Source organism: Taudactylus pleione, unplaced genomic scaffold, assembly GCF_031769625.1.
Source record: "Taudactylus pleione unplaced genomic scaffold, aTauple2 ptg000473l, whole genome shotgun sequence".
In the NCBI taxonomy this organism is placed as follows: domain Eukaryota; kingdom Metazoa; phylum Chordata; class Amphibia; order Anura; family Myobatrachidae; genus Taudactylus; species Taudactylus pleione.
Genome location: NW_028284875.1, coordinates 5241810 through 5256435, shown reverse-complemented (window position 1 = coordinate 5256435; position 14626 = coordinate 5241810). Strand labels below are relative to the sequence as shown.

The 14626-nt window shown below is 33.7% G+C and overlaps 10 non-coding genes across 10 annotated transcripts; all 10 read left to right on the top strand.

Annotated features, from left to right (window-relative positions):
• Positions 1–102: 102 nt before the first annotated feature.
• Positions 103–195, top strand: TRNAI-UAU (transfer RNA isoleucine (anticodon UAU)). The gene is given in 2 exon segments: positions 103–140; positions 160–195. It is a non-coding gene; the product is annotated as a tRNA-Ile (tRNA).
• A 1399-nt stretch (positions 196–1594) lies between these two features.
• On the top strand, positions 1595–1687 carry TRNAI-UAU (transfer RNA isoleucine (anticodon UAU)). Its single transcript is given in 2 exon segments — positions 1595–1632; positions 1652–1687. It is a non-coding gene; the product is annotated as a tRNA-Ile (tRNA).
• A 1419-nt stretch (positions 1688–3106) lies between these two features.
• On the top strand, positions 3107–3199 carry TRNAI-UAU (transfer RNA isoleucine (anticodon UAU)). Its single transcript is given in 2 exon segments — positions 3107–3144; positions 3164–3199. It is a non-coding gene; the product is annotated as a tRNA-Ile (tRNA).
• A 1419-nt stretch (positions 3200–4618) lies between these two features.
• On the top strand, positions 4619–4711 carry TRNAI-UAU (transfer RNA isoleucine (anticodon UAU)). Its single transcript is given in 2 exon segments — positions 4619–4656; positions 4676–4711. It is a non-coding gene; the product is annotated as a tRNA-Ile (tRNA).
• A 1419-nt stretch (positions 4712–6130) lies between these two features.
• TRNAI-UAU (transfer RNA isoleucine (anticodon UAU)) lies at positions 6131–6223 on the top strand. The gene is given in 2 exon segments: positions 6131–6168; positions 6188–6223. It is a non-coding gene; the product is annotated as a tRNA-Ile (tRNA).
• A 1413-nt stretch (positions 6224–7636) lies between these two features.
• On the top strand, positions 7637–7729 carry TRNAI-UAU (transfer RNA isoleucine (anticodon UAU)). Its single transcript is given in 2 exon segments — positions 7637–7674; positions 7694–7729. It is a non-coding gene; the product is annotated as a tRNA-Ile (tRNA).
• Positions 7730–9148: 1419 nt separating this feature from the next.
• TRNAI-UAU (transfer RNA isoleucine (anticodon UAU)) lies at positions 9149–9241 on the top strand. The gene is given in 2 exon segments: positions 9149–9186; positions 9206–9241. It is a non-coding gene; the product is annotated as a tRNA-Ile (tRNA).
• A 1419-nt stretch (positions 9242–10660) lies between these two features.
• On the top strand, positions 10661–10753 carry TRNAI-UAU (transfer RNA isoleucine (anticodon UAU)). The gene is given in 2 exon segments: positions 10661–10698; positions 10718–10753. It is a non-coding gene; the product is annotated as a tRNA-Ile (tRNA).
• Positions 10754–12172: 1419 nt separating this feature from the next.
• TRNAI-UAU (transfer RNA isoleucine (anticodon UAU)) lies at positions 12173–12265 on the top strand. The gene is given in 2 exon segments: positions 12173–12210; positions 12230–12265. It is a non-coding gene; the product is annotated as a tRNA-Ile (tRNA).
• A 1413-nt stretch (positions 12266–13678) lies between these two features.
• On the top strand, positions 13679–13771 carry TRNAI-UAU (transfer RNA isoleucine (anticodon UAU)). The gene is given in 2 exon segments: positions 13679–13716; positions 13736–13771. It is a non-coding gene; the product is annotated as a tRNA-Ile (tRNA).
• The last annotated feature ends 855 nt before the right edge of the window (positions 13772–14626 follow it).

The window sequence follows — 14626 nt, the reverse complement described above, 5'->3', positions numbered from 1 at the left end:
GATTTAAAAAGTAACTAATTTAAAATTAATAAACCAAGTTAATATACTTAGTCAACTCGATGCTAAAATCACTCAACTAAAAATAATACACCTTGACCATGTGCTCCTGTGGCGCAATCGGTTAGCGCGCGGTACTTATAAGACAGTATCTGTTGAGCAATGCCGAGGTTGTGAGTTCAAGCCTCACCTGGAGCAAATGTAATTTTTTTTCTAATGTCATCAGTTAATGATTATCATCTGCTACCTGAACATCCTGATATGAAGGCAGAAAAAAATCACAAACATGACTGTTTTTAAGGTACCAGTACACACATCTGCTTTGGTTCATATGCACTGTAAACATTACTTTAGTTAGTCAACAAAATGGAATGCAAAAGACTACCTCTTTATTGGTAAAAGAGTTGCATCAATCTGTTTTGCTGCAATGTAACATGAGGGTCCACACTATTAGGTCTGGTTAGTACAATCACATTTCATGCTGGGATTTGTAAAGCAAAGAACACAAATAAACAGCTTTCCTATATCGCAACAATTAATGATTATACTAATGAAAAAATCAGTTTCACACAAAGATGTTACTAAGCCCCACTGGCCTAATGGATAAGGCACTGTGGTTTCAAGTCTCATCTGGGCTTTATTTCATCCATATAATTACTGGAGATGTTCCCTTTATTCTTGCTTGATACTGCACAAATGGCTCCACCAGAAACTTTTATCTGCTTAACAATCCGGTACTGTTCAGCTTGCAAAATTATGGCCCTGTATCTAAAAGCAGACATTTATCCTGATGACATTGTGGATTAGTTTCCGGATAAGTTTGCTATCACCTGGGACAGTGGCTTCAAGTCTCATCTAGGATGCATGTTCCTTTGATGCTCATTCTCATTCTAGAAGTTATGCTTTTTTTCAATGCAGGTGACTGTCTTAATGGTATTGCATGAAATCCATATATACCAAAACATACCTATTAAGTTTTAATTGCAATTTAATATCAGAGTGGCTACAAAATAACAATGTCTATGGCAATTGCTGATGGGTTTCTTGAAGTCCTTTCATCCATGTCATCAAAAGGGTAATTTTCTGCTTTTTATATTTCTTTGGACACTGACTTTACTGACAATTTAGGTGCTACAGACCAAAAAAACAATGTTTACCTTTAAATATAGAGCACAAGTGAGATTTAACTTATTTTTATTTAAAGATACTGCACTTTTTGGTATTATAGTGTATATTTTCCCTATGCAACATTGAAGTTACATATATTTATAGCAAATATTATTTAAGATAAATAAACAGGAATTATTTATAAACAGGAATTATTTTACAATTTTGATAATATTGAACTGTACAGCAATGGCATGAATTCATTGCAATATACACCTAAGGATACATAAAACTGGGCAATAACACAAATGCACAATATAATTGATTAACTTATGATTAGAATATTACTTTTATTAGGTACTTTAGTATTGGGTGCAGTAGTTTAGTGGATTTAAAAAGTAACTAATTTAAAATTAATAAACCAAGTTAATATACTTAGTCAACTCGATGCTAAAATCACTCAACTAAAAATAATACACTTTGACCATGTGCTCCTGTGGCGCAATCGGTTAGCGCGCAGTACTTATAAGACAGTATCTGTTGAGCAATGCCGAGGTTGTGAGTTCAAGCCTCACCTGGAGCAAATGTAATTTTTTTTCTAATGTCATCAGTTAATGATTATCATCTGCTACCTGAACATCCTGATATGAAGGCAGAAAAAAATCACAAACATGACTGTTTTTAAGGTACCAGTACACACATCTGCTTTGGTTCATATGCACTGTAAACATTACTTTAGTTAGTCAACAAAATGGAATGCAAAAGACTACCTCTTTATTGGTAAAAGAGTTGCATCAATCTGTTTTGCTGCAATGTAACATGAGGGTCCACACTATTAGGTCTGGTTAGTACAATCACATTTCATACTGGGATTTGTAAAGCAAAGAACACAAATAAACAGCTTTCCTATATCGCAACAATTAATGATTATACTAATGAAAAAATCAGTTTCACACAAAGATGTTACTAAGCCCCACTGGCCTAATGGATAAGGCACTGGCCTCCTAAGCTAGGGATTGTGGTTTCAAGTCTCATCTGGGCTTTATTTCATCCATATAATTACTGGAGATGTTCCCTTTATTCTTGCTTGATACTGCACAAATGGCTCCACCAGAAACTTTTATCTGCTTAACAATCCGGTACTGTTCAGCTTGCAAAATTATGGCCCTGTATCTAAAAGCAGACATTTATCCTGATGACATTGTGGATTAGTTTCCGGATAAGTTTGCTATCACCTGGGACAGTGGCTTCAAGTCTCATCTAGGATGCATGTTCCTTTGATGCTCATTCTCATTCTAGAAGTTATGCTTTTTTTCAATGCAGGTGACTGTCTTAATGGTATTGCATGAAATCCATATATACCAAAACATACCTATTAAGTTTTAATTGCAATTTAATATCAGAGTGGCTACAAAATAACAATGTCTATGGCAATTGCTGATGGGTTTCTTGAAGTCCTTTCATCCATGTCATCAAAAGGGTAATTTTCTGCTTTTTATATTTCTTTGGACACTGACTTTACTGACAATTTAGGTGCTACAGACCAAAAAAACAATGTTTACCTTTAAATATAGAGCACAAGTGAGATTTAACTTATTTTTATTTAAAGATACTGCACTTTTTGGTATTATAGTGTATATTTTCCCTATGCAACATTGAAGTTACATATATTTATAGCAAATATTATTTAAGATAAATAAACAGGAATTATTTATAAACAGGAATTATTTTACAATTTTGATAATATTGAACTCTACAGCAATGGCATGAATTCATTGCAATATACACCTAAGGATACATAAAACTGGGCAATAACACAAATGCACAATATAATTGATTAACTTATGATTAGAATATTACTTTTATTAGGTACTTTAGTATTGGGTGCAGTAGTTTAGTGGATTTAAAAAGTAACTAATTTAAAATTAATAAACCAAGTTAATATACTTAGTCAACTCGATGCTAAAATCACTCAACTAAAAATAATACACTTTGACCATGTGCTCCTGTGGCGCAATCGGTTAGCGCGCGGTACTTATAAGACAGTATCTGTTGAGCAATGCCGAGGTTGTGAGTTCAAGCCTCACCTGGAGCAAATGTAATTTTTTCTCTAATGTCATCAGTTAATGATTATCATCTGCTACCTGAACATCCTGATATGAAGGCAGAAAAAAATCACAAACATGACTGTTTTTAAGGTACCAGTACACACATCTGCTTTGGTTCATATGCACTGTAAACATTACTTTAGTTAGTCAACAAAATGGAATGCAAAAGACTACCTCTTTATTGGTAAAAGAGTTGCATCAATCTGTTTTGCTGCAATGTAACATGAGGGTCCACACTATTAGGTCTGGTTAGTACAATCACATTTCATGCTGGGATTTGTAAAGCAAAGAACACAAATAAACAGCTTTCCTATATCGCAACAATTAATGATTATACTAATGAAAAAATCAGTTTCACACAAAGATGTTACTAAGCCCCACTGGCCTAATGGATAAGGCACTGGCCTCCTAAGCTAGGGATTGTGGTTTCAAGTCTCATCTGGGCTTTATTTCATCCATATAATTACTGGAGATGTTCCCTTTATTCTTGCTTGATACTGCACAAATGGCTCCACCAGAAACTTTTATCTGCTTAACAATCCGGTACTGTTCAGCTTGCAAAATTATGGCCCTGTATCTAAAAGCAGACATTTATCCTGATGACATTGTGGATTAGTTTCCGGATAAGTTTGCTATCACCTGGGACAGTGGCTTCAAGTCTCATCTAGGATGCATGTTCCTTTGATGCTCATTCTCATTCTAGAAGTTATGCTTTTTTTCAATGCAGGTGACTGTCTTAATGGTATTGCATGAAATCCATATATACCAAAACATACCTATTAAGTTTTAATTGCAATTTAATATCAGAGTGGCTACAAAATAACAATGTCTATGGCAATTGCTGATGGGTTTCTTGAAGTCCTTTCATCCATGTCATCAAAAGGGTAATTTTCTGCTTTTTATATTTCTTTGGACACTGACTTTACTGACAATTTAGGTGCTACAGACCAAAAAAACAATGTTTACCTTTAAATATAGAGCACAAGTGAGATTTAACTTATTTTTATTTAAAGATACTGCACTTTTTGGTATTATAGTGTATATTTTCCCTATGCAACATTGAAGTTACATATATTTATAGCAAATATTATTTAAGATAAATAAACAGAAATTATTTATAAACAGGAATTATTTTACAATTTTGATAATATTGAACTGTACAGCAATGGCATGAATTCATTGCAATATACACCTAAGGATACATAATACTGGGCAATAACACAAATGCACAATATAATTGATTAACTTATGATTAGAATATTACTTTTATTAGGTACTTTAGTATTGGGTGCAGTAGTTTAGTGGATTTAAAAAGTAACTAATTTAAAATTAATAAACCAAGTTAATATACTTAGTCAACTCGATGCTAAAATCACTCAACTAAAAATAATACACTTTGACCATGTGCTCCTGTGGCGCAATCGGTTAGCGCGTGGTACTTATAAGACAGTATCTGTTGAGCAATGCTGAGGTTGTGAGTTCAAGCCTCACCTGGAGCAAATGTAATTTTTTTTCTAATGTCATCAGTTAATGATTATCATCTGCTAACTGAACATCCTGATATGAAGGCAGAAAAAAATCACAAACATGACTGTTTTTAAGGTACCAGTACACACATCTGCTTTGGTTCATATGCACTGTAAACATTACTTTAGTTAGTCAACAAAATGGAATGCAAAAGACTACCTCTTTATTGGTAAAAGAGTTGCATCAATCTGTTTTGCTGCAATGTAACATGAGGGTCCACACTATTAGGTCTGGTTAGTACAATCACATTTCATGCTGGGATTTGTAAAGCAAAGAACACAAATAAACGGCTTTCCTATATCACAACAATTAATGATTATACTAATGAAAAAATCAGTTTCACACAAATATGTTACTAAGCCCCACCGGCCTAATGGATAAGGCACTGGCCTCCTAAGCTAGGGATTGTGGTTTCAAGTCTCATCTGGGCTTTATTTCATCCATATAATTACTGGAGATGTTCCCTTTATTCTTGCTTGATACTGCACAAATGGCTCCACCAGAAACTTTTATCTGCTTAACAATCCGGTACTGTTCAGCTTGCAAAATTATGGCCCTGTATCTAAAAGCAGACATTTATCCTGATGACATTGTGGATTAGTTTCCGGATAAGTTTGCTATCACCTGGGACAGTGGCTTCAAGTCTCATCTAGGATGCATGTTCCTTTGATGCTCATTCTCATTCTAGAAGTTATGCTTTTTTTCAATGCAGGTGACTGTCTTAATGGTATTGCATGAAATCCATATATACCAAAACATACCTATTAAGTTTTAATTGCAATTTAATATCAGAGTGGCTACAAAATAACAATGTCTATGGCAATTGCTGATGGGTTTCTTGAAGTCCTTTCATCCATGTCATCAAAAGGGTAATTTTCTGCTTTTTATATTTCTTTGGACACTGACTATACTGACAATTTAGGTGCTACAGACCAAAAAAACAATGTTTACCTTTAAATATAGAGCACAAGTGAGATTTAACTTATTTTTATTTAAAGATACTGCACTTTTTGGTATTATAGTGTATATTTTCCCTATGCAACATTGAAGTTACATATATTTATAGCAAATATTATTTAAGATAAATAAACAGGAATTATTTATAAACAGGAATTATTTTACAATTTTGATAATATTGAACTGTACAGCAATGGCATGAATTCATTGCAATATACACCTAAGGATACATAAAACTGGGCAATAACACAAATGCACAATATAATTGATTAACTTATGATTAGAATATTACTTTTATTAGGTACTTTAGTATTGGGTGCAGTAGTTTAGTGGATTTAAAAAGTAACTAATTTAAAATTAATAAACCAAGTTAATATACTTAGTCAACTCGATGCTAAAATCACTCAACTAAAAATAATACACTTTGACCATGTGCTCCTGTGGCGCAATCGGTTAGCACGCGGTACTTATAAGACACTATCTGTTGAGCAATGCCGAGATTGTGAGTTCAAGCCTCACCTGGAGCAAATGTAATTTTTTTTCTAATGTCATCAGTTAATGATTATCATCTGCTAGCTGAACATCCTGATATGAAGGCAGAAAAAAATCACAAACATGACTGTTTTTAAGGTACCAGTACACACATCTGCTTTGGTTCATATGCACTGTAAACATTACTTTAGTTAGTCAACAAAATGGAATGCAAAAGACTACCTCTTTATTGGTAAAAGAGTTGCATCAATCTGTTTTGCTGCAATGTAACATGAGGGTCCACACTATTAGGTCTGGTTAGTACAATCACATTTCATGCTGGGATTTGTAAAGCAAAGAACACAAATAAACGGCTTTCCTATATCGCAACAATTAATGATTATACTAATGAAAAAATCAGTTTCACACAAAGATGTTACTAAGCCCCACTGGCCTAATGGATAAGGCACTGGCCTCCTAAGCTAGGGATTGTGGTTTCAAGTCTCATCTGGGCTTTATTTCATCCATATAATTACTGGAGATGTTCCCTTTATTCTTGCTTGATACTGCACAAATGGCTCCACCAGAAACTTTTATCTGCTTAACAATCCGGTACTGTTCAGCTTGCAAAATTATGGCCCTGTATCTAAAAGCAGACATTTATCCTGATGACATTGTGGATTAGTTTCCGGATAAGTTTGCTATCACCTGTGACAGTGGCTTCAAGTCACATCTAGGATACATGTTCCTTTGATGCTCATTCTAGAAGTTATGCTTTTTTTCAATGCAGGTGACTGTCTTAATGGTATTGCATGAAATCCATATATACCAAAACATACCTATTAAGTTTTAATTGCAATTTAATATCAGAGTGGCTACAAAATAACAATGTCTATGGCAATTGCTGATGGGTTTCTTGAAGTCCTTTCATCCATGTCATCAAAAGGGTAATTTTCTGCTTTTTATATTTCTTTGGACACTGACTATACTGACAATTTAGGTGCTACAGACCAAAAAAACAATGTTTACCTTTAAATATAGAGCACAAGTGAGATTTAACTTATTTTTATTTAAAGATACTGCACTTTTTGGTATTATAGTGTATATTTTCCCTATGCAACATTGAAGTTACATATATTTATAGCAAATATTATTTAAGATAAATAAACAGGAATTATTTATAAACAGGAATTATTTTACAATTTTGATAATATTGAACTGTACAGCAATGGCATGAATTCATTGCAATATACACCTAAGGATACATAAAACTGGGCAATAACACAAATGCACAATATAATTGATTAACTTATGATTAGAATATTACTTTTATTAGGTACTTTAGTATTGGGTGCAGTAGTTTAGTGGATTTAAAAAGTAACTAATTTAAAATTAATAAACCAAGTTAATATACTTAGTCAACTCGATGCTAAAATCACTCAACTAAAAATAATACACTTTGACCATGTGCTCCTGTGGCGCAATCGGTTAGCGCGCAGTACTTATAAGACAGTATCTGTTGAGCAATGCCGAGGTTGTGAGTTCAAGCCTCACCTGGAGCAAATGTAATTTTTTTTCTAATGTCATCAGTTAATGATTATCATCTGCTACCTGAACATCCTGATATGAAGGCAGAAAAAAATCACAAACATGACTGTTTTTAAGGTACCAGTACACACATCTGCTTTGGTTCATATGCACTGTAAACATTACTTTAGTTAGTCAACAAAATGGAATGCAAAAGACTACCTCTTTATTGGTAAAAGAGTTGCATCAATCTGTTTTGCTGCAATGTAACATGAGGGTCCACACTATTAGGTCTGGTTAGTACAATCACATTTCATACTGGGATTTGTAAAGCAAAGAACACAAATAAACAGCTTTCCTATATCGCAACAATTAATGATTATACTAATGAAAAAATCAGTTTCACACAAAGATGTTACTAAGCCCCACTGGCCTAATGGATAAGGCACTGGCCTCCTAAGCTAGGGATTGTGGTTTCAAGTCTCATCTGGGCTTTATTTCATCCATATAATTACTGGAGATGTTCCCTTTATTCTTGCTTGATACTGCACAAATGGCTCCACCAGAAACTTTTATCTGCTTAACAATCCGGTACTGTTCAGCTTGCAAAATTATGGCCCTGTATCTAAAAGCAGACATTTATCCTGATGACATTGTGGATTAGTTTCCGGATAAGTTTGCTATCACCTGGGACAGTGGCTTCAAGTCTCATCTAGGATGCATGTTCCTTTGATGCTCATTCTCATTCTAGAAGTTATGCTTTTTTTCAATGCAGGTGACTGTCTTAATGGTATTGCATGAAATCCATATATACCAAAACATACCTATTAAGTTTTAATTGCAATTTAATATCAGAGTGGCTACAAAATAACAATGTCTATGGCAATTGCTGATGGGTTTCTTGAAGTCCTTTCATCCATGTCATCAAAAGGGTAATTTTCTGCTTTTTATATTTCTTTGGACACTGACTTTACTGACAATTTAGGTGCTACAGACCAAAAAAACAATGTTTACCTTTAAATATAGAGCACAAGTGAGATTTAACTTATTTTTATTTAAAGATACTGCACTTTTTGGTATTATAGTGTATATTTTCCCTATGCAACATTGAAGTTACATATATTTATAGCAAATATTATTTAAGATAAATAAACAGGAATTATTTATAAACAGGAATTATTTTACAATTTTGATAATATTGAACTCTACAGCAATGGCATGAATTCATTGCAATATACACCTAAGGATACATAAAACTGGGCAATAACACAAATGCACAATATAATTGATTAACTTATGATTAGAATATTACTTTTATTAGGTACTTTAGTATTGGGTGCAGTAGTTTAGTGGATTTAAAAAGTAACTAATTTAAAATTAATAAACCAAGTTAATATACTTAGTCAACTCGATGCTAAAATCACTCAACTAAAAATAATACACTTTGACCATGTGCTCCTGTGGCGCAATCGGTTAGCGCGCGGTACTTATAAGACAGTATCTGTTGAGCAATGCCGAGGTTGTGAGTTCAAGCCTCACCTGGAGCAAATGTAATTTTTTCTCTAATGTCATCAGTTAATGATTATCATCTGCTACCTGAACATCCTGATATGAAGGCAGAAAAAAATCACAAACATGACTGTTTTTAAGGTACCAGTACACACATCTGCTTTGGTTCATATGCACTGTAAACATTACTTTAGTTAGTCAACAAAATGGAATGCAAAAGACTACCTCTTTATTGGTAAAAGAGTTGCATCAATCTGTTTTGCTGCAATGTAACATGAGGGTCCACACTATTAGGTCTGGTTAGTACAATCACATTTCATGCTGGGATTTGTAAAGCAAAGAACACAAATAAACAGCTTTCCTATATCGCAACAATTAATGATTATACTAATGAAAAAATCAGTTTCACACAAAGATGTTACTAAGCCCCACTGGCCTAATGGATAAGGCACTGGCCTCCTAAGCTAGGGATTGTGGTTTCAAGTCTCATCTGGGCTTTATTTCATCCATATAATTACTGGAGATGTTCCCTTTATTCTTGCTTGATACTGCACAAATGGCTCCACCAGAAACTTTTATCTGCTTAACAATCCGGTACTGTTCAGCTTGCAAAATTATGGCCCTGTATCTAAAAGCAGACATTTATCCTGATGACATTGTGGATTAGTTTCCGGATAAGTTTGCTATCACCTGGGACAGTGGCTTCAAGTCTCATCTAGGATGCATGTTCCTTTGATGCTCATTCTCATTCTAGAAGTTATGCTTTTTTTCAATGCAGGTGACTGTCTTAATGGTATTGCATGAAATCCATATATACCAAAACATACCTATTAAGTTTTAATTGCAATTTAATATCAGAGTGGCTACAAAATAACAATGTCTATGGCAATTGCTGATGGGTTTCTTGAAGTCCTTTCATCCATGTCATCAAAAGGGTAATTTTCTGCTTTTTATATTTCTTTGGACACTGACTTTACTGACAATTTAGGTGCTACAGACCAAAAAAACAATGTTTACCTTTAAATATAGAGCACAAGTGAGATTTAACTTATTTTTATTTAAAGATACTGCACTTTTTGGTATTATAGTGTATATTTTCCCTATGCAACATTGAAGTTACATATATTTATAGCAAATATTATTTAAGATAAATAAACAGAAATTATTTATAAACAGGAATTATTTTACAATTTTGATAATATTGAACTGTACAGCAATGGCATGAATTCATTGCAATATACACCTAAGGATACATAATACTGGGCAATAACACAAATGCACAATATAATTGATTAACTTATGATTAGAATATTACTTTTATTAGGTACTTTAGTATTGGGTGCAGTAGTTTAGTGGATTTAAAAAGTAACTAATTTAAAATTAATAAACCAAGTTAATATACTTAGTCAACTCGATGCTAAAATCACTCAACTAAAAATAATACACTTTGACCATGTGCTCCTGTGGCGCAATCGGTTAGCGCGTGGTACTTATAAGACAGTATCTGTTGAGCAATGCTGAGGTTGTGAGTTCAAGCCTCACCTGGAGCAAATGTAATTTTTTTTCTAATGTCATCAGTTAATGATTATCATCTGCTAACTGAACATCCTGATATGAAGGCAGAAAAAAATCACAAACATGACTGTTTTTAAGGTACCAGTACACACATCTGCTTTGGTTCATATGCACTGTAAACATTACTTTAGTTAGTCAACAAAATGGAATGCAAAAGACTACCTCTTTATTGGTAAAAGAGTTGCATCAATCTGTTTTGCTGCAATGTAACATGAGGGTCCACACTATTAGGTCTGGTTAGTACAATCACATTTCATGCTGGGATTTGTAAAGCAAAGAACACAAATAAACGGCTTTCCTATATCACAACAATTAATGATTATACTAATGAAAAAATCAGTTTCACACAAATATGTTACTAAGCCCCACCGGCCTAATGGATAAGGCACTGGCCTCCTAAGCTAGGGATTGTGGTTTCAAGTCTCATCTGGGCTTTATTTCATCCATATAATTACTGGAGATGTTCCCTTTATTCTTGCTTGATACTGCACAAATGGCTCCACCAGAAACTTTTATCTGCTTAACAATCCGGTACTGTTCAGCTTGCAAAATTATGGCCCTGTATCTAAAAGCAGACATTTATCCTGATGACATTGTGGATTAGTTTCCGGATAAGTTTGCTATCACCTGGGACAGTGGCTTCAAGTCTCATCTAGGATGCATGTTCCTTTGATGCTCATTCTCATTCTAGAAGTTATGCTTTTTTTCAATGCAGGTGACTGTCTTAATGGTATTGCATGAAATCCATATATACCAAAACATACCTATTAAGTTTTAATTGCAATTTAATATCAGAGTGGCTACAAAATAACAATGTCTATGGCAATTGCTGATGGGTTTCTTGAAGTCCTTTCATCCATGTCATCAAAAGGGTAATTTTCTGCTTTTTATATTTCTTTGGACACTGACTATACTGACAATTTAGGTGCTACAGACCAAAAAAACAATGTTTACCTTTAAATATAGAGCACAAGTGAGATTTAACTTATTTTTATTTAAAGATACTGCACTTTTTGGTATTATAGTGTATATTTTCCCTATGCAACATTGAAGTTACATATATTTATAGCAAATATTATTTAAGATAAATAAACAGGAATTATTTATAAACAGGAATTATTTTACAATTTTGATAATATTGAACTGTACAGCAATGGCATGAATTCATTGCAATATACACCTAAGGATACATAAAACTGGGCAATAACACAAATGCACAATATAATTGATTAACTTATGATTAGAATATTACTTTTATTAGGTACTTTAGTATTGGGTGCAGTAGTTTAGTGGATTTAAAAAGTAACTAATTTAAAATTAATAAACCAAGTTAATATACTTAGTCAACTCGATGCTAAAATCACTCAACTAAAAATAATACACTTTGACCATGTGCTCCTGTGGCGCAATCGGTTAGCACGCGGTACTTATAAGACACTATCTGTTGAGCAATGCCGAGATTGTGAGTTCAAGCCTCACCTGGAGCAAATGTAATTTTTTTTCTAATGTCATCAGTTAATGATTATCATCTGCTAGCTGAACATCCTGATATGAAGGCAGAAAAAAATCACAAACATGACTGTTTTTAAGGTACCAGTACACACATCTGCTTTGGTTCATATGCACTGTAAACATTACTTTAGTTAGTCAACAAAATGGAATGCAAAAGACTACCTCTTTATTGGTAAAAGAGTTGCATCAATCTGTTTTGCTGCAATGTAACATGAGGGTCCACACTATTAGGTCTGGTTAGTACAATCACATTTCATGCTGGGATTTGTAAAGCAAAGAACACAAATAAACGGCTTTCCTATATCGCAACAATTAATGATTATACTAATGAAAAAATCAGTTTCACACAAAGATGTTACTAAGCCCCACTGGCCTAATGGATAAGGCACTGGCCTCCTAAGCTAGGGATTGTGGTTTCAAGTCTCATCTGGGCTTTATTTCATCCATATAATTACTGGAGATGTTCCCTTTATTCTTGCTTGATACTGCACAAATGGCTCCACCAGAAACTTTTATCTGCTTAACAATCCGGTACTGTTCAGCTTGCAAAATTATGGCCCTGTATCTAAAAGCAGACATTTATCCTGATGACATTGTGGATTAGTTTCCGGATAAGTTTGCTATCACCTGTGACAGTGGCTTCAAGTCACATCTAGGATACATGTTCCTTTGATGCTCATTCTAGAAGTTATGCTTTTTTTCAATGCAGGTGACTGTCTTAATGGTATTGCATGAAATCCATATATACCAAAACATACCTATTAAGTTTTAATTGCAATTTAATATCAGAGTGGCTACAAAATAACAATGTCTATGGCAATTGCTGATGGGTTTCTTGAAGTCCTTTCATCCATGTCATCAAAAGGGTAATTTTCTGCTTTTTATATTTCTTTGGACACTGACTTTACTGACAATTTAGGTGCTACAGACCAAAAAAACAATGTTTACCTTTAAATATAGAGCACAAGTGAGATTTAACTTATTTTTATTTAAAGATACTGCACTTTTTGGTATTATAGTGTATATTTTCCCTATGCAACATTGAAGTTACATATATTTATAGCAAATATTATTTAAGATAAATAAACAGGAATTATTTATAAACAGGAATTATTTTACAATTTTGATAATATTGAACTGTACAGCAATGGCATGAATTCATTGCAATATACACCTAAGGATACATAAAACTGGGCAATAACACAAATGCACAATATAATTGATTAACTTATGATTAGAATATTACTTTTATTAGGTACTTTAGTATTGGGTGCAGTAGTTTAGTGGATTTAAAAAGTAACTAATTTAAAATTAATAAACCAAGTTAATATACTTAGTCAACTCGATGCTAAAATCACTCAACTAAAAATAATACACTTTGACCATGTGCTCCTGTGGTGCAATCGGTCAGCGCGCAGTACTTATAAGACAGTATCTGTTGAGCAATGCCGAGGTTGTGAGTTCAAGCCTCACCTGGAGCAAATGTAATTTTTTTTCTAATGTCATCAGTTAATGATTATCATCTGCTACCTGAACATCCTGATATGAAGGCAGAAAAAAATCACAAACATGACTGTTTTTAAGGTACCAGTACACACATCTGCTTTGGTTCATATGCACTGTAATAATTACTTTAGTTAGTCAACAAAATGGAATGCAAAAGACTACCTCTTTATTGGTAAAAGACTTGCATCAATCTGTTTTGCTGCAATGTAACATGAGGGTCCACACTATTAGGTCTGGTTAGTACAATCACATTTCATGCTGGGATTTGTAAAGCAAAGAACACAAATAAACGACTTTCCTATATTGCAACAATTAATGATTATACTAATGAAAAAATCAGTTTCACTCAAAGATGTTACTAAGCCCCACTGGCCTAATGGATAAGGCACTGGCCTCCTAAGCTAGGGATTGTGGTTTCAAGTCTCATCTGGGCTTTATTTCATCCATATAATTACTGGAGATGTTCCCTTTATTCTTGCTTGATACTGCACAAATGGCTCCACCAGAAACTTTTATCTGCTTAACAATCCGGTACTGTTCAGCTTGCAAAATTATGGCCCTGTATCTAAAAGCAGACATTTATCCTGATGACATTGTGGATTAGTTTCCGGATAAGTTTGCTATCACCTGGGACAGTGGCTTCAAGTCACATCTAGGATACATGTTCCTTTGATGCTCATTCTCATTCAAGAAGTTATGCTTTTTTTCAATGCAGGTGACTGTCTTAATGGTATTGCATGAAATCCATATATACCAAAACATACCTATTAAGTTTTAATTGCAATTTAATATCAGAGTGGCTACAAAATAACAATGTCTATGGCAATTGC